We start from the raw sequence: 21,194 nt of genomic DNA on the forward strand, positions 1-21,194 counted from the left end.
TTGAAAACAAGTGATGACGGTCTTCCTTTAGGGGAGTGTTGCTGGGGTTCCGATTTAATGGCTTATGTTCGAACCTAGACGCTGACGGTCACTTATGTAGAGACCCGTCCTAATCCATCTGGACGAAGTCTTCAACATTTGGTCTCATTGAGAGGTACTGACTTAAATATGCCATGAACGACTCCATGTAATATGAGCAAATGCACAGCGGAAGATTTCTTTCAAACTCGAGAATAAACATGTTTAAAAGTGTCAACCAAAAGGTTGGTGAGTTCATTAGTTTATCATAAACAATCATTTCCATTATTTTAATAGACCACAAGATTTTCATTTCCATTTATCATAAACATCATCTCATATCAGGCATTTCGCAAACTGCATAGAGATAAAAATCATTCATATGGTGAACACCTGGTAATCGACCTTAACAAGATGCATATAGAATATCCCCATCATTCCGTGACAACTTTGGACATGATAATTTCGAAGTACTAAAGCATCCGCGACATGGATGGGGCTTGTTGAGCCCAATAGATCTATCTTTAGGATTCGCGTCAATTAGGGTGTCTGTTCCCTAATTCTTAGATTACCAGACTAAAAAGAGGCATATTCGATTTCGATCATTCAACCATAGAATGTAGTTTCGATTACTTGTGTCTATTTCGTCAAACATTTATAAAAGCAGCGCATGTATTCTCAGTCCCAAAAATATATATTGCAAAAGCATTTAAAAAGGGGGCAAATGAAACTCACAATACAATATTTTGTAGTAAAAATATGCACACGACGGAACTAAACAATGCAAGGTTGGCCTCGAATTCACGAACCTATTTCAGTAATATATATATATATATATATATATATATATATATATATATATATATATATATATATATATATATATATATATATATATATATATATATATATATTAAAACACATAATGAGCATGTAATGGTATTCAATCCAGTTTAATTATAAAAATATATTACTTGTTAAAAATATTAATATTTTTATTATTTCCAATACAATATATATCTATATATGTTATTTTTATATTAAAATAGTGAATTAGGAATACTTATGATATATGTAATAATTATATTTTTATATAAATATCTTTTGTTTGTCAAAATAATAATTATGATGATACTAAAATAATGATAATAATATAAATAATAATTTTGATAATGATCTTAATCATTTTATTTGTAGTAATAATAATAATGATAATGATAGTATTAATAAAATAACAATGATAATACTAATACTTATTTTAGTACTAATAATAATAATAATAATAATAATAATAATAATAATAATAATAATAATAATAATAATAATAATAATAATATTCATAAAATAATAATAATAATAATAATAATAATTTTAATTATTTTAATTCTAATTCTAAATTCTAATTTTAATTCTATTCCAATAATAACAACAACAACAATAATAATAATAATAATAATAATAATAATAATAATAATAATAATAATAATAATAATAATACTAAAAGTGAGCAAACTACCTTAAAAGATATTATAAGCTTCCATAAAAAAAATGCCACTGCTTGGGCTCGAACCCGCAACCTCTCGTTTCAAAAACACACTCCCAAACCATCCATCTGTTTCTTTCTTTCTGTTATAACAGCGATTTTAATTCTATTTATACTATATTTCTGTTTCTTCATCTTCTTCTTACTTAACCAACCCAAATTATCATCCTTATCCTTTTATCATTTCATCTTATCATCATGACATAATCATAATCATATCATAATCATGATCATATACATCATCAAACCCATCGTGATTTCATGTATCAATATATATATCATCATCGTTTATAACTATCATCATCATAACCAATATCATTTGGTCATCATCACTACATCATCCTTGATATCATTAATCGTTGGTCCCTAAACATCTTTTTCATTACTTAATCACTATCTTCATCATTGTTGATATAACATAAACGTATTATAAATAGAGATCGAATAGCAATTCAATTCTCCAGCTTTTCTTTCACTCCACAGCAACTAAGCCTCAGCCCAAATTAAAACTAAAACTCTCAGCCCAACGATACTTAAAAGAGGCCCAATTCTAAATGAGTTATTATAGTGTACCTGATTAAAATACAGCAATTTAACAAAAAAAGGGTTTTGATCGGTTATCACTTTAGAAAATATAATGGAAGACAGCATCACGCCATCTTTACAGCTCACTTCAATGGATTTATTCGATCGTGAGCAGCAATAGTTGTTGGACTCAAGTGGAATTATCTTTTTGTCTGCCTATATATAAAGTAGCAACCATTTATAAATTTCAATATACTCCATAATTTAACCAACTGAGTATCATAAATAATTTCATCACTTAATCGTCAAAACCTCCCTCATCATCGTGGTTATTACCGCCATTAATTCATAACAGAAACATGAGCAACACGTTTCAACAGAAAGTCGTTAGTAGTTGTAGCAGGTGTGTTTGTTTACAGCTGTTGTAAATGAAAAGCAGGAGGAAGAACGGAATAGGTGAGTATACAGCAACAATAAGGTTTGATGGAGGTGTTTGTGGAATGTTGGTTATCGACTGTTTTCTATTAGGAGAGGGGGAGAGAGGTTTGAGATAGACAAGGTGAAAGTTGATGAACAAGAAGAAGAAGGATATAGAGAAGAGAGAGAGAAGGGTGGTGATTTCTTGGTGATGGTGGCGGTTCACAAAGGTGTTTTTGCAGCTTGTGGTTGTTTGTTGTATTCGAAATAGGGAACGGAAACAATGGTTTGAGGGCAATTAGTGATTTGTTCTTGAGTTGATCGAATCACAACAGAAGGAAGTGCAGCAGCTGCGAATGATTTGATAATAGGTTTCGTTGGTGCAGTAATGGAAATAAAAAGGTTGGGGGTTTAGTTTCTCGTTGTTGGTTTTCCAGAAAAGCAGAGTGATGGTTTTCTTTTAAATTTTAATTTGATTTTTTTCTGTGTTCCACTTGAATTGCACTAATAGAGGATTATATAAAGATTGACAGATATAGTTACAGCTAAATTGGCTCAATTTGCATTTGTTTTGTAGCTTGATTGGCTCGACACAAAAATATTCTGTCAGAATAATATTTTTGAAAAAGGTAGATTGACTCTAACTAATTTTGGATTGTAATATGATTTTTGGTTCATGATTTGTACTAATTCATAGACTGAAGAACAAATTAAGCATAGTATGAAAGGTACTTGAAACTGATTTTGATTCCTAATTGGTACGTTCGACATTAAAAATTAATAATTATAATTATATTAATAATAATTAAAATTCTAATAATATTAATAATAGAATTAATAATAATAATAATAATATTAATATTATCAAATAATACTAAAAATGGTATTAATAATAATTTAAAATAATAATACTAATTATTAATGATAATGATAATAATAATATCTGATAATACTGCTAATATTAATCATAATAATAAAAATTATAATTTTTTTACTAGTTATAATAATAATGATATTAACATTGATAATTATAATATTAATAATAATAATAACATAACAAATCAAATGTATCAATTTTTATATTATAATTTTTAATAATATTAATAGTACTGATATTAAATAATAATGTATATAATAATAATAATATAACAACTAGAATTAACTTGTAATTACATTTTATATGTTAATATTACAATTTCTTAATTATGTAGTATTTAATTTAATAGTAATTATATCATATATTATATGATAACATTTATTGAATTAATATTTATACATTACATTACAATAATAATTATGAAATAGAAATCACATATTTATCTATAAATTCATTTAAATAATAAATTTTTATTATATCTTATCTTATTTTATTTTTCCTAATTAATTCTAACAATTACGATATATAATACTTCATGTTATTATTTAATTATATGCATATCTATTTATAAGTAATCGTTCGTGAATCGTCGGGAACAGTCAAAGGTCAATTAAATTTATTAAAACAGTTCAAAAATTTTGAGACTCCACATTACAGGCTTTGCTTATCGTGTCGAAATCATATAAAGATTAAGTTTAAATTTGGTCAGAAATTTCCGGGTCGTCACAACTTAAGTATTGAAAGATTCAATAGGCCGTTTATGTTTGATTATTCGTGTTATGCGTTAAAAGTTGGTATTTAAAATTTATACTTAAAATTATGTCATTAATATTTATTCTTATTATATTTATCAATTTAAATTTTATTAATATATTAACATATCTCCGAAATATCCTCACAAACATAAAATCTATAATAAGAAAAAAAATTATATCAAAGTTAAAATTAAATTGTCTACATCCCTTTAAGTCTAAAACATTTTCTCCTAAAATATTTCTTTTTATGATTTTAGATCACATGAATACCCAATCCAAGAATCCCGTCTTAGAAGACATGTTACCCAATCTCGATATACTATTTAAACATTATAAAGAGCTGAACATTGTTAGGAAATTAAACTTCGATGAGGGAACTACTTCTCAAACTAATGATTGTCCATTGTCTAGTACACCGTCTAGTCCTGATTCTAATTATTTGGGATCTCTTTTTTATTCAGACATTGAAATGGCTACTGAAAATTCAATGGAAGCATTAATGAAAGCGGGTCGAGAAGGATTAGGTCACGTCATTACTTAACCGGTTATAAAAGAAAATTTTGATATTAAGGGTCCTATCTTTCACTTGCTTGAGGATAATCAATTTAGGGGTACTGAAAAGGAAGATGCTAATGTACACATTCGAAATTTTAAGGATATTTGTAATATGTTTAATATCACTAATGTTGAAAGCAATACAATTTATCTTCGTTTGTTTCCATGGTAGTTTAAAATTGAAGCTAAGGAGTGGTTAAATTCGTTGCCTGGAGGAGATATCACTAGTTGGGATACTATGGTTGAAAAAATTTTAACTCGTTTTTTCCCGCATCCAAAACTGTCACCCTTCAAACTGAAATTGCTAATTTTCATCAGAAAATTAATGAGACACTTTACTCTGCTTGGGTTAGATTTGGTCAATTGCTTAGGGGTTGTCCACAATATGGTTTAGATACATTTAAAAAGGTTACTACTTTCTACAAAGGTTGTGATATAGCTGCGAGAAGAGAGATTGATACATCTGCAGGAGGAAATATCATGAGTAAGACTACCGGAGAAGTTGAATCATTGATTAATAAGTTAGCTGCTCACTCTCATGAATGGCACCAAGACTTAGACATTTCCTGTTCTGTCAAATCTGTTAGTTATGATTCTGAAGATATGATTAAAGCTATGAATGCGCAGTTGGGTAATTTAGGAAGGCAAATAGAAAAGCTTACCAAAGAAATGCATATCATTAAGGTAGGTTGTGAAAAATGCCAAGGTCCTCATGCTACAAAAGATTGTGTTGCTAGTCTCACTATGGAGCAAGTTGAAAACGTCTCTTATGTGAATCAATATCAAGGAGGAAATCCAAACTATCGCAATAACTATAACACACCTTATCCTGCTAATAATAAAAACACACCTGGATTCTTTCCTGTTAGAGTGCCCTTCATTCCAAATTCGTCTCCTAATGCTCAATCTGAAAAGAAGTCTAATCTTGAAGAAAACATCCTAACTTTCATCAAGAATCAAAATGAAGCTAATGATAACATAAAAGCTCAACTTTCCCAAGTGCAAAATAATCATCAAGCATCCATTCAAAACTTAGAACGTAATGTTACTAAGTTATTCAAACTTGTCGAAGGAAAAGTTCCAGCTGAATCTGAAAGCTCTAAGGAGGTTCGTTTTGAAAAGGTTAATGTGGTTAGAGAAGTGAAAAGGGTAGAAACTTATGAACCTGGTTTAAGATTTTTTATGGGAATATGAAATGGAAGAAGAGGAATATGATAAAGAAATTAAGAAGTTAACTGCTGATGAAGAAGATAAGTCAAAAGATGCTAAAGTTCAAAGTCTTGATCGTGATGATGTTATTTTCATGCATGAGTTGTTTGATGAAGGAGAAGAGGTTAAAGAAAAAGCTAGTGAAAATGATGAAGTTACTAGTGAAAAATCTGAGTGTGATAATAAAGAAGATTGGTTAGCTTAAACTATGAAGCAACTAGAAGAAAGAAGAAAAGAAGGTTTCTGCCCTCTTTATTCATTCACCGTTGAGCCATTAGAACCGTGTGAAACACCCGAGTTTCCTATTATGTGTGCTGATCCAGGAGAATTCTAAGTTCCTTGCTTAATTTGTGGTCCCATTCCTATTATTGGATTAGCCGATACTAGTTCTAGCATTAATGTGATGCTGTTTTCTATCTACAATTGCTTAGGATTGCCATCTTTGGAACCTATCAAAGGGATTGTTTGTTTTGCCGATAGTCGTTTGCAAAAGCCGTTGGGGATTGTTAAAGAAGTTGAAATCATTGTGGGTTATGCTTTTTACAAAGTTGATTTTGTGGTTATGGACATGGAAGAAGATTCTTTAACTCCTCTAATTTTAGGATCACCGTTTCTAGCTACCGCTCGTGCCACCATTATCTATGCAAATAATACTTTGATAATTCGTTATGATGTTCTTATTGAATCCATTCCATTAGTCCCTCGATCTAGAGCTCCATGAACAAATGTGAAAATGGTTAAAGTTGATAAAGAGGATGATGATGATTTCACTGTTGATAAAATAGTAACTAATTTTTGAAAGAGCAATATAAGATTAGTGGAGAAGTGAGAAGGAAAATTCATGATTTAAATGTTCAATTCGAAATGTCATTATGCATAAGTCTTAACACCACATTGAGTTTTTTTAGAACAAATTAAAATGTTAAATGAGATTGAGAAAAACAAGTGTGGGGAGAATAAGCCTAAGGAGTAATTCCGAGGGAAGAATGAGTCGTGCAATCGACTCTATAATCAAACTACACATCACTATATGTTTATTAGAATCATGTTTTAAGAATGTCTTGTTTCGTTATTTACTATTTAATTATGAATGTAAGAGCAATATAGCTCCTAAATGTTGAAGTGATAAAGTGATAAAGTTATTAATAAAATATTATATTTGTGTTATATTTTACATTGTTTAACAAAGTTTTGTCAAGTTGTTTATATTGAATTCAAAGAAATCCGCAAGTATTCCGCAATTATTCTTCGATCCTACAATCAAGTAACATCACTCTTTCCCTTATTTTTAATTATGTGTTTCATTTATTATTACTTTGAATTATGAATGCAATGAGGACATTGCATAATCTAAGTGTGGGGAGGGAAGTGATTAATCACTTAAAAAGTTTAAAAAGATACAAATTTTTCCAAAAACTTGAAAAATGGATACAATTTTTTTTTAGAAAGTATAAATTCTTAGTCAAACTTATGTCTTTTTATTAACTTAATCTTAAAATAATAATAGACCTACTCTCAACTTCGAGATCAGACTACTTGTTTAAATAGGAAGTAAACGCCAAAAATGGTGAAACGATTGCAAATTTATAGCCACTACCATATGGCATAATAAGCATGGACCACTAAGGCAGCAAAAGAGTCCCAAAAAGGGCCAACTTAGAAAAATTGCCAAATGTAAAGCTAAATGCTAAGCATGAAAGAAAAATAAATGAAAAGAAAAAGAGCCCAATGAAGGCCAACGAAAGTAATAGAAAAGAGTTCCAATGAGAACCATTCACTTATTCTCTAGAAAACAAAAGAGTCCAATGATGATCAACTTGTATAAATCTGGATTAATAAACATTAGAACTACTTGTGCTCCTTGGTCTGATCAGACTAGTTCTTATAATAATAAAAGCTTACCTTCAAAATAATTAGACATCTTTTTGACTTTGTATTTTACTTCAACTCTATACCCGTTTAAATTTAAAATTTATAGTTTACTTGAGGACAAGTAAAGGTTTAAGTATGGAAATTTTGATAACTCGTAAATTATACAGAATTTTAATAACATTTTAAGGAGTTATCTTAGCATTTTAAAGCCATTTTAATCCTAAAACACACTAAAATGGGTAAAACGGGGAAAAAGGTATTTCTAATGATTTTATTGAAGTTATGTATCAAACAGGATCAAAAATAGGTAAAAACTACAGAATTGAAGATAAAGCCGCCGGCCTGGCACCTGAAGCCGCCAGCTTGGGTAGAATATTCCAGAATGTTCTAGATTTGATCGCAGAATTTGATGAACTTGGCAACCAAGCAAAATACAGTCAAAGTCGCCGGCTTCACACTGAAGCCGCCGACCTAAATTACACGGTTTTATCTACTTGCCAACCAAGTTCAAGCTAAAAATGGAAACGAAATCAAAAAGATTGCCGGATCTTTGAAGCCACCGGCTTCCCACTAAAGCCGCCGACCTGACTAGGACGGTTATGCGTTTATCTGCTTGCGGACTACGTTAAACTAGCAAAAGGAGTCACCGACCAACTGAAGCCGCCGGCTTCCAACTGAAGCCGCCGGCCTGGTCACCATTTTTGAAAACTATAAATAGAGGCCTTCTATATCAGTATTCAATGTATCAGTTTCGTTTTTCTTTTAGGGTTTTCTATAAATTACAAAAACTCTTAGACTAGGGTTTATTTTCAAGTGTAATCAAGATTATCAAAGTTGATTAATAAAATTTATTTTTCATCTACCTTTTTGAGGTATGAATCTATCTTTCTATTCTTGTTTATCTTATTTATTAGTCCCTAATGATGCCTAGATCGACCGGTTTGTATAGTGATTAGTGGGTTAGAGGTATTAGTTATGCAAGAACACTTGAGAGAAAACAAGATAAGGTTTGTAGGTGTAAATGTGATAAATAACTTCAAAAGATGTGGGGAGGTTGTTTATATATGACAACCTCCTAAGTAACAAAAGTTACATTGTCACCATGGTAAATACAAGTAAATACATTACATAACAAAGTTAAAACCGTGCGCCACTAATCTATTACATAAACATATGTGAACAATCTCCCCCTTGGCGTGCGGTTTTCAAAAATTATCACCTCCCAATCATCAGCTTTGACTTGCAACTTCTGAGGCCTTCTTCTTTGCTTCTTCCTCAACTTTCATCACCTTAATCACGTCACTTCCCGGTGTGTAGTTTCTTTCATAGTGTTTGGGAATGATGAACTGTTTGAGGCTGGTGATTTTATATTCAAATCATGGTACATATTGAGAACCTGTGAAGTAGTTCTTCTTCCTGTTAATCCCCAACGAAGTATCAAATTGCCTCATATACAGTCTGAACTCAAGAAGTTCATTGATGTGATTCGCCATCTCGTTTTTCATCAGCTTTTGATAGTTCCCTATGTTCTCTGTTCGTTTGCAAATGTCGAAGAACTTTAGAGCACGCTTGAGGGTTCCATCAGAGTATTTTGGCAGTTTGGATTTGCAAATGAATATGGGCTTTTTGATTATGTTGCAAAAGATGAAGCCTTCTTCAGGGCCGTCCAAGCAATAGTAAATCTTAAATTGAGACAAATCCAGAGTGTCGATGGTTTGATTTGGTGCGGAGAGCAGGATCTTCTTTCGAATTGATTCGACACCTAGCTGAAGATCATATTGAGAGGCAAGTTTAATTCTGTCTTTCATAAACCTTCTCACCCTTTCGATTGCAGTTTCGATAACCCAAGTTTTTCTAATTTTGTCCCTCAACCAGTTGTATAGAAATAACACATCAATCGGTTTGAGTTCAATCAGATCATACTCCGAGAACGTGTACTCTTGGTCGTTTGAATGAATCACTCTAAAAAATGGGGTAAACACTCTCTTTGACAATGACCTGCAGAACACACTGTTTATGATAATAATCGGATACTCTTTCTGGTCCTCCATGTCAAACACATCCCAGTTCTTATAAACCCGCCTTTGATAATGGTACATTATTGATATTGCTTTAAACATACATATATTTCGACGCAATATCATTTATATTTCATCAGCTTTTACCGAAACGAAGACATTCAAATGCATAATTCACGAGAAAAAACGACAAAAGTAAACGCGAGCTTGAAGTTTGAAGAAATGATAATAAACGACGAATTTAAACCAAAAATATATCAAAGATAAACGTTAATTGAATACAAGTCCAAGATGATTGAAGAGAAAGAGTTCAAATGAAAAGTTCCAAGTCGATATACGTCAACACGGGATCAACAAAGAACAAACGAAAAAATAAAAATAAGAAAACTGTCGGGTACACTTACGCGGATCGTGTGGTTTTCTACGCGAAACGCATAGTATTTAAGTCTTACGTGGATCATGTGGGTATCTACGCGAAACGCGTAATCTCCTGTCCAGATCCAGATTCAAATACAAATGGGACGGTCGCTTTTGGATATAATATCACTACTTTTTAAACTTTACAGATACAAAAGAGAATATACATCAACTTTCACCTACTACTTGAATCTCAACTCTTATAATACGGAGTACTATTATCACCAGAAGGGACACAAGGAGAGATAGAGAACACATTTGATACAGCTCCAAAAATATATACAACAACATTTACATCATTTTTTAGCTACTGTATTTTATTTTCAAGTACCAATATTAATTTCAGTTTCAAGATTCAATTTTTAGGATAGTTCCAGTTTTGAGGGTGTATTGTTCGTGATTAAGGGTATTATTGTACGCGCTAAAGGGGTGTTGTTATTATAATTTTCTACCGTTTAAAGTAAATGAGAGTGAAGATTTTCGTAAGTATATCCCATTAAAATTATCGTTATCAATTTTTATCGTTATTATTATGTTTGTATACTTATATTTTCATGTTTACCCTAGTATAATGAGTAGCTAAATTTCCCTAGTGTTTGCTTAGATGTAGAGCCCCTAGTGAAATGGATTGTTATCATTTATAATAATTAAAATGTAAATTTTAGTATTTTTAACATTGAGCCTAATTAAAAGAACCATTATTATGTACCTGGATATTCAACCCCTGTCACTCAATTTGTTAGATTAAAATAACGAAAGTTATTTTTATCTATATAAATTAAGCTTCAACATTAAAAGTGATCTAGAAGAATTTATGAATAATTTACTAACACTAAATTAGAAATAAATTTCGGTGGTTTGGGTAATATCACGAGTCGTATAATAGTGAAATTGTAAAAAGGGAAACCGTTATGATTTGGGTTTTGGCGAAGGTCAAAACTGGATTGGGTCTCAATTTAAATACTTAAGGACTAGTAACTATCTAAATATAATCCAATGAAAATTAGATTTAATTTAGTTAGTTAAAACTTTATATTTATTCGAAAGGAAAATATAAGTTTTATACTAAACATTTTAATACGAGCTTAAACTTAAAACAATCCATGGATCTAGAGGTAACACATTTAAGTAACCACTCCCATTTATATATATTGTAAAATTATTATTATTATTATTTACGTATTATTATTATTATTACACACTAAAATATAAAAATTACATCAAAATACTCAAATCTGTACCAGCACTGTTTGTCACCTGGACTATAACATACGCAGATCGTGTATAATTCTATACGATACGCGTAAGTTTTAAAACATACGCGGAATGCGTATATCATTACGCGAAACGCGTAAGTATTAATACGAGTATTGTAGCAATTAGGTTAAAATCTAGGGTTTTAAATATTTTATTATTATATTTTAATTTATAACTAGTATTTAAGATAATAATTTATAATTAGTAATTAGTTTATAATTAGTTAATTATTATAATTCCTATTAATTTATATTAATTTAATTAAAATATGTTATTTAGTTAATTTAAATAAATTTATATTATAATTGCTCAAAACAAAATTCTAATCAATTAGTTTTATTAAAAGTTATTATTTTATTAATTATCATTTAGTAATAAACTTATTAGTATAATTTCAATTAATTCACTTTTAAGTTAATAATTATAAATAATGTATTCGTATAAATTAATAAGTAGTTCAATTAAATTAGGATTAAGTTATATTTTATTATTATTATGTAGTATTATAAATCCCTAATCCAAAACCCCCTTTAAATAAGTTTAACCTCAAAGACTATTAAAAAATTAATTTGAACATTGTCTTCCTGTGGAACGAACTGGATTTACCAACAAACTAAACTACACGGATAGGACTAGTTGCCTATATATGTTTGAAACCAACCTAAATTCATTAAAATACTATCTATACAATAAATCAATTCGTGTAACAAAACAACTCAAATCCGTTCATAAATAAAGGTACTGTTTCAACGCAACTTTTTGGCGCCGCTGCTGGGGAGCGGTTTTCGTTCATAAAGATTTTAATAGACTTTAGGTTATTCGATCCTTTTATAGGAATTCATTCCTAGAAAAGCTTTTAGTGTTATGATAGAAATTAATGCATGAATTTACGTTCCTCCAACACTGAATTGACTCCTCCATATCCTGAACCCGAAAGAGAATTTCACGAACGTTTAAGAGCTCAAGAAGTAGAGTCTCTCGCCGAGGATTTAGAATCACTTTCATTAGATTCTAACTCTGAACCATATATTCAACCAATCATAGAGCCAGTTATTAAGAAAGAAGAAGAGATGGCTGTTACAAATCAAACGATGGAAGCATTAATGAAGGCGACAAGAACAGGTCAAGGCCACGCAATTATCCAACCTACGATGACTGACGGCTTGGAAATAAAAGGTCAATTCCTTCACATGGTGACTAATACATGCCAATTGTGGAGCTCCAAATAAGGATGCTAACGAGCATCTTCGTAAGTTTGTAAGCATTTGCAAACTATTCAAAATCAAGGATGTCTCCGATGAAGTCGCATGTTTGAAAATCTTTCCATGGTCCCTAAAGGATGATGCAAGAGATTGGTTAGACTCGTTACCAGAAGCTTATATCGAAGATTGGAATGATATGATGGACAAGTTTTTGTCAGAATTCTTCCCTGCTTCAAAAGCAGCCAAATTGCAAAGTGATATAAATCACTTCAAGCAAAAGTTTAACGAGACCCTTTATGAAGCTTGGACCCGATTCAACAAAATGCTTAGGGTATGTCCTCAACACGGGTTGAATACATTCCAAAAAGTCCAAATATTCTATAAAGGAGTAAATGTTGCTACTAGAAAAGATATCGATGTTGCAGCTGGAGGTTCGATAATGAAGAAAACACCAGAAGACGCTCACACAATCATTGCCGATGTAGCAACACATTCCCATAATTGGCATCAAGAGATAGAATTTTCTAGATCATCAACCGTTGCTAATATCGAAAGCAACGATGAAATTGCTTCTTTAAAAGTTCAAATGGCAAATCAAGCAAGACAAATTGAGAAAGTAACCAAGGAAATGCATGCTATCAGGGTAGGATGTGAAATGTGCCAAGGCCCCCATCTTACTAGAGATTGTGATAAAACAACGATGGAAGAGCAAGCAAATTTCCTAGGTTACTTGCGAAAAGGTGAAATGAATTTCAACGATTTTCCAGCGATAGAATCAAATAATCGAAAATATCCTCCAATTAACAACTATCAAATAGGAGGACCTTCAGGTTTAAATAATAATAACTATCAAGGAGGAAATCCGGTTTACCAAAACAACCAAAATTTCCAAAATCAAAATCAAAATCAAAGAAATCCACCACCAGGTTATAATAACCTAAACAACCGAAATCAACCTCAACGAATTTATCAAAATAATTTCCAACACAATCAAGCACAACCACAAGCACTTACACAACCACAACCCGAGAAGAAATCCGGTTTAGAAGATCTCTTAAGAGATTTTATGGTTAAGCACGAGCAAACTGCGGAAATTCAAACTCAACAAATTCGAAATCAACAAGCTACGATTCAGAATTTAGAAAGAGATGTTGGAAGGATCTCACAGTTACTATCAGAGAGGCCACCAGGTGCTCTCCCCTCAAATACTCAAGTGAATCCCAACAACAATCAAACAAGGAATGAGCATGTAAATGCTATAACTACTAGAAGTGGTTTAACTGTTAACCCAGAAACTAGTAAAACCTCAGAAGTTCCTTTATCTTCTTCTAGTTTACAAGAACCTGTTGATATAGATGAGCATGTTGAGAAAGAACAAGAGAAGAATGATCCACCTGAGATCATATCAAAGAAAAGTGAAGAAACACCTGTAAAGGTGCACAAGACACCTATTCCATACCCGAAGGCATTAAAGAAAGACAAACTCGCGAGCCAATATCAAAAATTTGCAGATATGATCAAGCAAATTAGCATTAACATGCCACTCGCGGAAGTTCTTAGGGGTATGCCAAATTATGGAAGGTTTATCAAGGATCTCATAGCCGACAAAGGTAAATATGAAGAGGTTTCAACCACATTCCTCAATGAGGAATGCTCAGCAATTTTGCAAAAGCAAAAGATGCCACCGAAACTCGGAGATCCCGGTAGTTTCATTATTCCTTGTCTGATGGGAGATTCAGTAATGTACGATGCATTATCTGACTTAGGCGCAAGTATCAATCTTATGCCACACTCCTTATACTTAAAACTAAACCTTGGTGATCTAAAACCAACTAGGATGTGTATACGCCTAGCAGATAGAACTTTTAACTATCCTATTGGTATTGCCGAAAACCTACCAGTTAAAGTCAATCATTTAATCTTTCCTGCCGACTTCGTTGTCCTTGAAATGGAAGAAGATAGCAAGGTTCCCCTAATTCTAGGGTGACCATTTCTAAATACCGCTAACGCGATTGTGCGTGTTAAAGATAAAAAGCTTAGTCTAGGTGTGGGGGAAGATAGAGTTACCTTAAACATAGACAAGGCTATGAAACAACCTATCTCCTCCGATGACGAATGTTATAAGTTAGACATTGTTGATTGTTGTGTTGAAAAAGAATTGCAAGAATTACTAAATATAGACACCTCGAACTTCACCCCAATTAGTGAAGGTGATGAATTCGATGTAGAACTTGAACTTGATGAATTGTTGAAAATAGTCATCGATGAAGATTGCTGTGAGGAAGAAATTCCCAAGGAAGATGAACCCTTTGAAGAAATTACCGATGATAACAGGTTCCGAATAAAATCTTCCTTGGAAGAACCACCAAACTTGGAACTTAAAGAACTCCCGGAACATTTGGAGTATGCTTATCTCCAAGGTACATCACAATTACCTGTTATAATCTCATCAAAACTTTCCAATGACGAAAAGAGTAGGTTAATGTCCGTTCTAAAAACTCATAAGAAAGCAATTGCTTGGAAATCAACCGATATTTCAGGGATTAACCCCGCTTATTGTACTCATAAGATTCTAATGGAAGAAGATTTTAAACCCGTGGTACAAAGACAACGAAGGTTAAACCCTGACATGAAAGAAGTTGTCAAAAAGGAGGTTATCAAGTTACTTGATGCCGGGTTAATATACCCTATATCCGATAGCCCATGGGTTAGTCCTGTTCAAGTGGTACCCAAGAAAGGAGGTACAACTGTTCTTCTTAATGATGATAATGAACCTGTTCCTACAAGAACAGTCACTGGTTGGAGAGTCTGTATAGACTACCGTCGTTTAAATGATGACACAAGGAAAGATCATTTCCCACTTCCTTATATTGACCAAATGCTAGAACGTTTAGCGGGGAAAGAGTACTATTGTTTCCTTGATGGATTCTCCGGTTATTTTCAAATTCCCATTGATCCAAAAGTCCAAGACAAGACAACTTTTACTTGTCCATTTGGTACATTCGCATACCGACGAATGCCGTTCGGATTATGCAACGCGCCAGGCACCTTTCAAAGGTATATGATGGCAATATTTCATGACATGATAGAAGGAAGTATGGAAGTCTTTGTGGATGATTTCTCTATTTTTGGAGACTCTTTCGATTCATGCCTTTCAAACCTTGAGCGAATGTTAATTCGTTGTGAGGAATCAAATCTTGTTTTAAATTGGGAAAAATGCCACTTCATGGTGAAGGAAGGCATTGTTTTAGGACACAAGATTTCTCGAGATGGAATGGAAGTAGACAAAGCTAAGATCGATGTAATCTCAAAGCTTCCTCCTCCAACTAACGTTAAAGGAATTCGAAGTTTCTTAGGTCATGCGGGATTCTATCGACGATTCATAAAGGATTTTTCCAAAATCGCTAGACCCATGACTAAACTTCTCGAGAAACACAGTACATTCGATTTCAATGACGAATGCTTACAAGCTTTCTCCATTCTAAAAAATAAACTTACGAATGCACCCATTATGGTATCACCCGACTGGTCCAAACCTTTGTGATTTCGCGATGGGAGCTGTTTTAGGTCAACGACAAGATAACAAATTTCAACCAATTTACTATGCAAGTAAAACACTTACATGAGCTCAGTTGAATTACACAACTACTGAGAAGGAGCTCCTTGCAGTAGTTTTTTCTTTCGATAAGTTTAGATCTTACTTAGTGTTATCTAAAACAATTGTTTATACCTATCATTCAGCCCTAAAGTACTTATTCAAAAAGCAAGATGCTAAACCTAGACTAATTCGTTGGATTCTTCTCCTACAAGAATTCGACATTGAAATTAAGGATAAAAAAGGTGCTGAAAATCTCGCTGCGGATCACTTATCCCGTCTTGAAAATCCTAACTTAGAAACACTCGACGAATCTGTTATTCACGATACTTTTTCGGAGGAGTTCCTTATGAGAATTGAAACAGAAGAAGAAATTTCATGGTTTGCAGGCTATGCTAATTATCTAGCCGCGGGAGTTCTCGTTAAAAATCAAACTTATCAGCAAAAGAAGAAATTCTTTGCTGATCTGAAGTTTTACTTCTGGGAAAGCCCTAACCTCTTTCGTATAGGGGCTGACCAAGTTATTCGTCGATGTGTATACGGCAAAGAAGCGCAACAAATTCTAGAGCACTGTCATGAAGGACCAGCTGGTGGACATTTCGGACCAAGCTATACAGCCAAAAAAGTTTTTGACTCAGGTTTTTACTGGCCTACAATTTTTAAAGATGCATACAATATGGTAAAAACTTGTGATGCTTGTCAAAGATCTGGAAATATCTCCAAGAGAGACGAAATGCCACAACAAAGCATCCAAGTATGCGAAGTATTCGACATTTGGGGTATTGACTTCATGGGTCCATTCCCCGCTTCTAACAAATGCAAATACATTCTCGTGGCAGTCGATTACGTTTCTAAATGGGCTGAAGCAAAAGCCCTACCCACTAACGATGCTCGAGTTGTTGTCAACTTTCTTAAAAATCTTTTCTCACATTTTGGGATTCCAAAAGCATTAATCAGTGATCGTGGAACTCATTTTACAAATCAATTACTCGAGAAAGTGCTTAAAAAGTACGGAGTTAATCATCGTTTTTCAACTTCTTACCACCCTCAAACGAGTGGCCAAGTTGAAAACACAAACAGAGGTCTTAAACGAATTTTAGAAAGAACGGTTAAAAATAATCCAAAAATCTAGCATCGAAAGCTAGATGATGCGCTTTGGGCATTTAGAACTGCATTCAAAACGCCCATCGGTACTACACCTTTCCGATTGATTTACGTTAAGGCGTATCATCTACCTGTCGAAGTTGAACACAAGGCATACTGGGCTCTGAGAGAATGTAATACTGACCTTGTGGAATCCGGAGAACACCGATTCTTGCAACTGAATGAATTAGATGAATTAAGGCTACAAGCGTATGAAAACTCTAAAACATACAAGGAGAAAACTAAAAGATGGCACGATGCACGGTTAAAAGAAAAGAAAGAATTTGAACAAGGAGATAAAGTATTAGTATTCCAATCACGTTTTAAGTTTTCACCTGGGAAACTTAGTTCCCGATGGACTGGGCCATATATAATAAAACAAGTTTTTCCATCTGGATATGCAGAATTATATAGCAAAGACGGTGGAACTTTCAAAGTGAACGGTCATCGACTCAAATTATACTTTGAAGGAATCAATACTACGGAAAGAGACGAGATCACCTTCTACCCTAAGAACAAGTAAATTCAGGGTAACTTTAAGGTTTTTCAACTCCATTCTTGAACTTTATTTTCATCTTTAAGAGTGGGGTTTGTTTGGTCTTTCCCTAGCAGACACTAAAGAACTAGTCTTCTCCCTCCATTCTACCTTTTTATTTTTTTTCTTTTTGTTTTTATTTATTGTATATTTTCAAAATGCGCAATCAATATGTCTACAACCATTTCCTTTTGATGTGCCATAAAATTTTACCGAGGGACGTGGTATTAGATATAAAGAATAAATGCGATCAGACGAGTAAAGAAATAAGGCAAAAACTTAACGAGAAAAATTATGCCAAAGGAAAATCAAAATCAGCTAAGAAACGTCGAGCGCGTCATTTGGGAAAATGTGTAAAATGTGGAAAACCAGCTCATTACAGAAATTGCCCAAAGAACCAGACGGACTCTAATTACGAGTACGTAACCTTATGCCGAGAAGGGCCTTTTAAATGTTCAAAGAAAAACCTCTTAAACCAACGAGGTTACACCTACGAAGCCATGGGGGGTGAAATGATGCGACTCCACTACGAGGCGAGTCAACGCGGTTTCACAATCTAATTCTTTTTCTCGCAAATTGTGTGTTTGTGAATTTTTGTAATTTTGTGCATTTTTGTGTGTTTATGTTTTGGTGTGTTTTAGTTGGTATTTGTTTGTTGTGTTTTTATAAAAAAAGGTCTACCATTTAAAATTGATAAACCTTGAGTTTAACCTGTTTTCATTGAAAATGATAATGCTAAGTGTAATAACTGAATTGTCGTTTTTCAAATTGCACGAAATTTATTGTTGGATTCATAATATATCTTTTAAATGGTAAACCACAAAAAAAAAAGAAAAAAAAAGAAGGAAATTTAAAAATACTAAAAATATACTTTTTTATCAATAACCGTAAAGATATATAACTTGTAAACTTTTGTCGTGGGTAATGATAGGTGTAACAACCGAGATTGTCTCTACTTAGTTGATAGGAAACAAAGTTTTAAGTTTGAAAATTAGTTGGTTTGAAAGTATATATTAAAATAAAAAAATTTAAAAATAGAGTGTATTTTAAATTCATTTAATTTTTATTTTTCATGTACTTGTTTGTAATTTTAAAATATTAATTTTCTTTTAATTTAAAATTTTTTAAAAAAAATAGAGTGTTTTTAAGTTGTTTTTGAAAAATATTAAAAACTTTAACTTTTAAAGTATTCAATTTTATAAATTGAAATTAAAATTTATAAACGGATAAAAACTAGGTATACCAACCGAAATTTCCGTTACAACAAATATAAATTTAAAATTGATATTTTTAAAAATTTAAGTACTTATAAAGTTGAAAAAAGGGGTCCTAAAGCTTACGCGAAACGTGTGGCTTTCCACACGAAACGCGTAGAATTAAAAACTACGCGAAACGCGTACTCCTACGTGAAACGCGTAAGGTCAAAATTATAAACATATCAGATCGACCAGCAGCTACCTCTTCACATTCTTTTTTTTTTTGTTGCTGTGGACGAGAGGAAGTAGCAAAAACCCCAAAAATCACACCCAAACACTAAATTAACACTATCAATCTCCTCCAATTCATCCATCTTTCAACATGCCGAGATTGGTAAGGGTCCTAAACCCAATTTACCCCTTGTTCTTCAAGTTTTTCATTAATTATTTGTTTAGCTTTAATCCGAATTTGGAGCTTGTTATTGTTAAATTTTGCTTGATTATTGCTATGGCTATGTTGTTAGTATGTTATTAAATCCGATTAGCATGAAAATTTAATGTTTAATTGATTATTGAAAAGTTAGGGTTTATGTAAATTGGGGAAATTGAGGAATTGCTATTGAATTGTGTTATTTTGGGTCTAATTAGATGTTTTTAGATGTTTTGATAGTAGTAGAACCATTGAATATAAGTTTGATTGATTGATTTTGTGATTTTAATTTTCATCTAAATTTCATAATTTTTTGTAATTGTCATGAATCAAGTATGGATTGTAATGATGATTAGGAGCTGGATTATACGCAATGTAATTGAATTGGATTATATATGCTTAGCTCATTGCGTGTTTCCACTTGTGAATTAAACCTTGTTGATTGAAACTTGATTTATGATTTTAAAATTTTGTTTTATTGTTGTTTGTTTTAATTTTTAGAAGTAAACTGTTGTTGAATTATTGATTCCCATGGTGTTGAAACAAGCTTGTATGTCAAGAATGAATTCTTTTCTAACATTAACATACCCAATTGGGACGATTCTCTTGTTTTAAAATGTTATGCAGGGATTATTTAGAATGAGAGCTGTTAACCAACAGCAAGGGGAAGAACAAGTAACACCGGAAATGGACCAACAACTTCAGAATCTGCACCCGAACCTGAGATTTCCTTATGATTTACCTAACCGATTACAAAAGGTTAAGGACTTACTTTCTCTGGTCAATAGAAACATCTCTCTAGTATACGTTGTAGATTGGGCTCCTTTAGGACACCCAGTCAACCTAGATGAACAAATAAGGGGAATTTTAAACCAAAGTTTTACAAACGAATTTGGAATGACTTTGGTTTTTAATGATTTTGAGAGATTGTTTATTTTAAATAGCCCTGTATATAGAGAATGGTGTTTAGAGTTCTATTCTACCGTTAGAATGAGTTTACCCCCAGAAACTATCAATGACCATAATTTTCTACAATTTCGACTGGGTGAGGTAGATAGAAGTATGTCCCTAAGTAACGTGACTGACGCATTAGGGATTTACACCGTTGAGGAGATGTTGGCTCCCGGTTTTAGGGAGTATATTTTTACAGGGGCTAGATATACAGGAAATTATGATTCTTCGAGAGTCTGGCAATCTTTCACTAATAGAAATACATATGAGCCAGGCCAAGAATCATACCTAAAGATCACTGATGTTCGCTTTAGAATAATTCATAAGTTTATAGCGAACACAATAAACCAAAGGTCATTTACTAATACAGATAAAATTAATTATATTGACCTTTGGTACTTAGATGCGATCAAAGATAGGGATACATTTGTTAGTATACCCTATGGAGTTGCTTACTTTTTGGCCCATGTTGGTAAAGGGGCTAGAGGAACAAGTGACATGTCGGGGGGTCACTACATCACGTGTCTAGGAAACTAGTTCGAACTCGACCCAAGTAAATCAGAACCTCCAATCCAACCGGTAGATCAAGCTGTTAAAACCTTAGGATTGGATGTATATAGGACGGCAAAGGCTATACACGTGAGGGGCGGGGTAATTAGTTTAAGACGACAGGAAGTTG

Source organism: Rutidosis leptorrhynchoides, chromosome 3 (assembly GCF_046630445.1).
Source record: "Rutidosis leptorrhynchoides isolate AG116_Rl617_1_P2 chromosome 3, CSIRO_AGI_Rlap_v1, whole genome shotgun sequence".
Classification (NCBI taxonomy): domain Eukaryota; kingdom Viridiplantae; phylum Streptophyta; class Magnoliopsida; order Asterales; family Asteraceae; genus Rutidosis; species Rutidosis leptorrhynchoides.